Below are 7002 nucleotides of genomic sequence, written 5' to 3' on the forward strand. Positions count from 1 at the left end.
GGCAGCTCTTTCCTGAATCAGGTTTCTCCTTGTCCTTCCAAGGATCACGTATTGAGTAAACCTCATTGTTTTATTCCATTCCATCCACTCAGCAATTCCTTTCTACAAACATTGGTGAGAATCTCAATGTGCCAGGCGCAGCACCAGCATGGGGGGGAGGGGGTGGCGGGGCCAGGGAGGAGGCAGGTGGGGCGGGGCGGCCGGCAGGGAGGGGTGGTGCTAATGTTTATCCAGCAGCTGCTGTATTTCTAGCACTGCATTCGTTCCCACAGGGAGAGAGACACCCATTTTACTCCATTGTACAGATGAGTAAATTGGCTTAGAAAGGCAGTCTTGCCCAAGGTCAGAGAGCTGGCAACTCCATCAACTGTGATTAAGTTTTACATTTATTCTAAGTGGTTAACCTAAATTTGCACAGGAGGAAGTTTATACCCTTCAGGTTATAGTCTGATGGGGGAAACACACAAAACCAAATAGTTGCGATCCTAGGAGGCAGGTGGTTGGGTAGGGGTGGGGCGGGAGCCATCACAGCTGGGGTGGGAAGGTGAGGGGAATCGTGCAGGGACTAGGGCATTGGAGTCGGGGCTCAGGGGGTAGTCAGGAGCTCCCTAAGGGGAGAAGGACTAAGTTTCTGCTACATGCATTGCCCTGTGATCTCTGTGCCTGACATGGGAGGCCCCCCTCAAATTTCAGTTTGGGGTTTCTTATTTTAATTTGTAATATCTGTGATGGGGGCTTCTGAGGGAAGATCTAAAGGAAACGTTCTGAGCCAGCTGGGCTGTGTCCCCAGGAGGTGAAGATGTTCTGATAAAGGGCTGTGATCATGACCTTGCAGAGCAGCCCGGCAGGAGATAAGGGCGGCAGAGGTGCAGAAGGAGCTTCCTGCCGAGGGCTGATTGGCTGGCCACGCGGAGCTGCTGCTGCGGGCTGGGCCAGAGAACCCGCTGACTTGGTCAGCAGCGTGCTGAGGCTGCACTTCTTGCTCCTTCCTCTGAGACTGCATCTCCGGAGTCACCCAGTCCACCAGGGCCAGTGGAGACAGGCAGGGGCAGGGGGGTGAGCTGGGGCTCAGCCTTCATACTAGTTAGCAATGAGGTGGGAGGAAAGTCACTTCATCCACCGCTCTGGACGTCCCTTTCCTAGCATCAGTGGGGTTTATCAGTCTTGCTTCAAAGGACTTTTGCTGGAATCAGCATGTAATGGGCCGGAAGTACCTACAAAGGTATCAGGGGTAGAATAGATGTTCAATAAAAGGTGGCTACATTTTTTACCACCGTCATTATCACCATCATCGCCATCACCATTGCTCAGGCATCACTGTCATCACCATCCTCCCCGCATCATCTCCCCTCCCTCTCCTCACATCCCTCCCTCCGGCCTCCCTTTTCATGCTGCTTCACAAGATAAAACTTCACTCTGCGGGGGCCTGCCCTGGTGGCACAGCGCCACTGGCGAGGGTCCCACATGGTGCACAGACCTTTCCTGCCGCACCCGCTGCTCCCCTCAGCAGTGTACTTCGTCAGTCTGCCTGTTCTGTTCCCCACTCTGGCTCTGGTGAATTCTCTCACCCTCCCGCGCTTCTGACTGTACCCAGTGCTTGTGTAAATAAATAAATCTTTAAAAAAAACCACAAACTTCACTCCACAGCTGGCAGGCAGCTTGTCAGCAGTGCTGGGGCCTCCTCTGTGCACAGTGTGAAAATCAGTTTGCTCTCTAGAGGATTCTGAATACCCCAAGTGACAGTGGCATCTTCTCTCCGTGTGTCTATGTCTTCCTCTGTCCCTGTCTCTCTTTATCTCTCTCACCTTTTCTGCGGGAGGAGCTACTGCTTAAGGAAATGTAGTTTCCAGGAGGAGTATGGAGTGAATTGTTCTCATCTACTAAGCAGCAGCTCCAGGCCTCGCTAGAAAGAACATTCCAACATAGGCCGAAAACTTCAGCAATTAACAAATGCTAAAACAGGGGGGTGGTGTTCGCATGGATTGGGAACAACCACGGAAATAGCCAGAATGGTTCTTGGCACTCCACGTTCATAAGAAGGCGCACTTTCCACCATGAGACAGAACAGAACCCACAAGATTCCTAACAGGGAACCTTGAACTTACTTCCAGGAGGCGAGCAGAAGTTCGTGTAAGAGTCACCGCTCACAGAAGCTGGCGCTGACCTCTTTGCAGACTGCTGGGGGATGCTGGCATCTGGGTTTGGAAGACATAGAAATTTTTCATCCTGTTGGAGGATGCCGGCGGTGGGGCTGCTAAAACCAACCCCTCCCCAGTAACTGATGCGTCCCCTTAGGAAACCCATAAGGCCCCCAACCCCTTGACTTCCCTCTCCCACCTCGCCTGCCTCCCGCTCATTACACACGGCCCCCCCTCCTCACCAGGAGCCACAGATTTCAAGTGCTTGTTTATTTGTCCGTCTCCCCAGCTAACATGTAGGCTCCGATTTTTGCTGAGACATTCTTGGACCCCCCCATTCTCACTGAATGCTGCCTGCTTTTATATTTTGTGGACCTTTATGGGAACAAAGAGAGCTCTGGTGTGAGATTTGGGTTCAAGCCCAACTTGCGAGACGTGTTCTCATCAGCGTGACCTCCTGCCTCTGCTCTTCACGGAGGCAGGAGGGGATGAGACCAGGGGCTGCAGTGGAGCTCAGGTCTCTGGCCCAGCTTGGCACGCTGTCGGGTACCATCCCCGGAACTGCCTCCGCTGGAGGTTTCAAGAGGGGAAGGCTGGTGTGCATTGAGAGTTGTCCTTGAGGGCAAGGACAAAATTCTAGGACTGTTATTTATAGTTAAATCATTTCAATCTAAATCCAGTACCTGTTTATTTATAAATACTCCATACAGGGGCCTCCCTGGTGGCTCCAGGGGTTAAGACGCAACCTATGAAGCTATTTGCAGCCACGGCAGCACGAGTTTGAGCCCTAGCCAGGGAGCTACCCACATGGCATGGCAGACCTCTCCTGTTTCGCCCGCTGCTCCCCTCAGTCCATCCGCCTGTTTTGCTCCCCACCGTGTCTCTGGTGAATCCTCTCACCCCCTCACCTCTGACCTGTACCCAGTTCTTATATGCATAAATAAATAAAAAAATACACACTACATATGTATACCTATATTCATACATGTGCATACAAACACACACACACACACACACACACACACACATATATATAGTTAATTAAAATATATGCTCCAACAGTCTTGGTTTTTTATTTGAAGCAGTGTGGAAGTTATGTCCAGGTGACAGAAACTCAGGAATTTGTACACTTAACCTCTTAACATGGAAAGTAATTTCCCCTTAGGTGCAGGCGCTGGAATGTCAAGTAACTTTGTCCGTGCAATGTTGGGCTCCAGTTGGCAACATCGACTTGTATCACACTGGAATAATGTGGCTTTGCATTGAAATGTTGTTGATCGCAGACACAAAATGGCCCTAGACTCTGCCCCTTTTTTAGATTTCCTGTCTACTCTACTTTTCTTTGTGGCTTTAAAATTTTTTTTTAATGTTTTTCCTTTTTTTTAGTATTATTTTTTCTTTTTCGAGTGACCATACACATGGCTTTATTTTTCCATAACAATCCATTCAAAGTAGCGTTTTAAGAATTTTTTCTTTTTGTTTCTTCAAACATTTAAAGAATTTTTGTAGTTGTTCTGTCCCTTTCATAAATTGCACCATAAATGCAAGAGCCTGACAGGTGATCTGAAAGATTTGGGATCCGTGTCTTGGCCACTAACTTACTGAACAGAGGGCCTCTCTCCCCCGGGTTTTGGTTCTTCACGGCAAGGTGAGTGGATTGGGCTGGATCCTGCCATGAAGTCCCTTCTAGCTCAATGATACTGACACCCCCTAGTTGGCCAGAATTTCTTTCAGTCTTCTTCCCTTCACCCCAAAATGTATTAAGACCCACAACGAATGCAAGAAGTTACTTTATTTGGCCCTCATGCATGAACAAAAATCGCAAATAAGCAAAATTATCACAAAAGAGCCAAAGGTAAGATTGGAATGAACCCTCTTTCAGACAAATCCATCAACACACACACCTGTGTCTTGCACCAGCTTTGCACGTAGCAGCTGATTTACCTGAGCGCAGGGCTGGAAGTTCTTTGTGAACTGACAGAGTCTTGGTGAGGATGTTCTGTGTGAGCCTGGAGTTGCAATCATGTCCCAGGTTCTGAAGCAATGCCTATCGCTGTTTTGCATAGTAGGAACCATAGGTGAAAGGGCAGAGGCACCCTCAATGGCTCTGACGAAGAGTCCATTCACTCATTCACTCATTTGGAGCCTCTCACTGGTGAAAGACCCCAGTAAGTCATTCAGATGAAAGGACAGGGGGTGTGGGTCCAGAAAACTCATGTATATTGTAATTTTTTCACAGCTTTATAAGCCACAGAGGTTTAGGATGTGCTGTCTGATAAGGCTTGGCATATGCATATACCCATGAGATCATCTCCACAATCCTGGTAGCAAACATACCTATCACCTCCAACTATCTAGCCACATTTTTATATAATGCATAGAATTTTCTGACATGTCTGTGAATACAGTTTTATCTTTTTTCAACACATAGTCCTTCATTTCTTTTTCTTGCCTTATTATACTGCCTCTGTGGTATATTGGGGAATAGAAGAGGCAAGAGTGATCTTCTGTGACTTGTTCCTGGTTTTAGAATGAAAAGATTCAGTCTTTCATTATTGAATATGATGTTGGCACATGTTTGTGGAAGCTGTCCTTTATCAGATTAAGGAAGATCCCTTCTATCCCTAGTTTGCTGAGGGCTTTTTTAAAGGTCAGAAATGAATGGATTATTTGGCTAAATGCTTTTTATGTATCTATTAAGATGGTCTTGTGATTTTTTCATTGTTGTATCTGTTAATGTGTTGAATTACATTGTTGCTTTTCAAAAATTAAACCAACCTTGTATTCCAAGGAGAAAATACACAAGGTCATGGTGGTTTGTACATGTTGTTGGATTTTGTTTGCTAAAGAATTTAAGAGAATTTTTACGTTATTTTCATGTGGGACATCATACTATAGGTGTCTTCTCTTGTAATGTCATTATCTTGTTTTGATATCAGGGTTATTATGTTGGCTTTATAGAACGTGTTGAAACATGTGTCTGCCTCTTCTATTTTCTGGACCATTTTGGTGCTCTTTCTGAAATGTTTGAATAAGATTCAGCAGTGAATTTATTTTCCAATTGGAAAGTTTTAAAGTAAAATATGAATGTATTTAATAGTTAAAGTAATATTGGGTTTCTTTCACCTTAGTCATTGATAGTGTCTCCATTTCATCTAAATTTTTGACTTTGCATATAATAATAATGTTCCCTAGTTATTCTTTTAGTATCTCTAGTGACTTGTTGCAATGGCACCATTCTTATTCCTGATACTGGTGGATTTTTTTCTTCTCTTTTTTCCTCTTAATAAGTATGACTAGAGTTTCATCAATTACAATTGATCTTGTCAAATAATCAGTTTTGGTTTTAATGATATTTCTATTGACTTATGTTGGCTCACTATTTCTTGATTTCTACTCTGGTCTTATTTATTTATTTATTTATTTATTTATTTATTTATTTATTTATGTCTACTTAATTTGGGATTGTTTGTTCTTCTTCAACTAGTTTATAAAGGTGTAAGCTAAGATCATTGATCTGATCTGAAACCTTTCATCTTTTCTTATAGAGGCATTTAAAACTTCGAGTTTTTTTCAAGTGCTGCTAAAGCAGAATACTATAGATTTTAATGTGTTTTCAATTTCATTCTGTTCAAACTACTTTCTAATTTTCCTTTTGATTCCTCCTTTTGAAACCAGAGTCTTCTGGCACATGAACCTGCCCTGCCTGACCTGAGTGCAGGCTGGTCTCGGCAGGTGCCAGGTTTTCCCCTTTCCTATCTGACTCCAGGGTCATAAATGAACCAAATCGGGTTCAAGATAAATGGACCAATCAGGTTTGAATTCTCTAGCTGTCAGTCAAAGGCTTTAGCTAACTATGCAGATTGAAAATGGAAGTGTGCTGATTGGTGCTAGTCAGACCAATCAGACATTTAGGATTGAAAATGGTCTACTCAGGCTTGTAGGGTGGGGCACTTGAAGAAGATATAAGGCTGCCTACCTTAAGTAGGCAGCCAGCCTCTGAAGAGAGAAGGAGCAGTCAGCAGCTGGCCTCTGAAGGAGCATTCAGTATACATCCCCTGTGGGATTCACCAGACCTCTGTAGACCTTCACAGAGACCCACCACTGCACCTACCTCCAGCCGTGCCTCTGACATCACCTGCATGGAGCACTGTTGGCCTTGGCCCAGTGTCTCAAAGAGCTGTTGGCTATTGGGTCATTTCAATAGCTCACAAAGGGCTATAATACTAGTGTCTCTGACATCACTCCCTGGTGCTGTTGAGCCCCTCATGGTCCAGTCTGGCATCTGGGGCTTATGCAGCCTGGCCTTCAGACTGTTGCTGTGGTGTTACCTTTGTGGCCCCACTTGTGAGCACCTCCAGCTGCCCTGTGAGTTGGACCCTGGTGCACTGCTGACCGGTGCACCACCAGCTCCCAGCTCTTATTGATGGGACAGCATCATCTGGCACAAGTAGCCTTGTTTTTGGAACTACAGGACACTATCTGGGGTGAGACAGCTAGCCACTGTGGCCTTAAAAACTCTCTCTTTTCCCAATCTCTTATTGTTCAATAAACCTCCTTGTTGTTTGGCCATGAGCTTGAGTGCTGTCTTACAGTTGAGTGCACTAGCGACAGCCCAAAGGCAGTGACTTGTCCCTTGGTGTTGTCTTTAGCATTGGCTGTTGGTACCATCTCTAACACTTTTACTTTGGCCTGTAAGTTATTAGAAGTATGTTATTTAGTTTCCAAATACTTCAATTTCACTGTGGTTAGTGAACTCCTTTGCATGACTTGGATTATTGAGACCTGTTTTATGGCCCACAGCCTCTACTATTTTGGTGAATACTTCGTGTGTACTTGAAAAGAATATGCATTCTGCTGATGT

General features: G+C 45.3%; 1 long non-coding RNA gene across 2 annotated transcripts; it reads right to left on the bottom strand.

The window, feature by feature from the left end:
• Window positions 1–308: 308 nt before the first annotated feature.
• On the bottom strand, window positions 309–6291 carry LOC119238339 (uncharacterized). 2 transcript variants are annotated; one of them, XR_005123548.2, is made up of 3 exons: window positions 6253–6291; window positions 2106–2195; window positions 309–1214 (listed from the first exon to the last, which is right to left on the bottom strand). It is a non-coding gene; the product is annotated as an uncharacterized LOC119238339 (long non-coding RNA). The 2 variants fall into 2 exon arrangements; XR_005123549.2 differs by having other exon boundaries at window positions 6118–6265.
• Between the last annotated feature and the right edge of the window lie 711 nt (window positions 6292–7002).

The sequence above is a fragment of the Talpa occidentalis genome, unplaced genomic scaffold (genome assembly GCF_014898055.3).
Source record: "Talpa occidentalis isolate TD23 unplaced genomic scaffold, MPIMG_talOcc4v2.1 talOcc4.11, whole genome shotgun sequence".
NCBI classification, from domain to species: domain Eukaryota; kingdom Metazoa; phylum Chordata; class Mammalia; order Eulipotyphla; family Talpidae; genus Talpa; species Talpa occidentalis.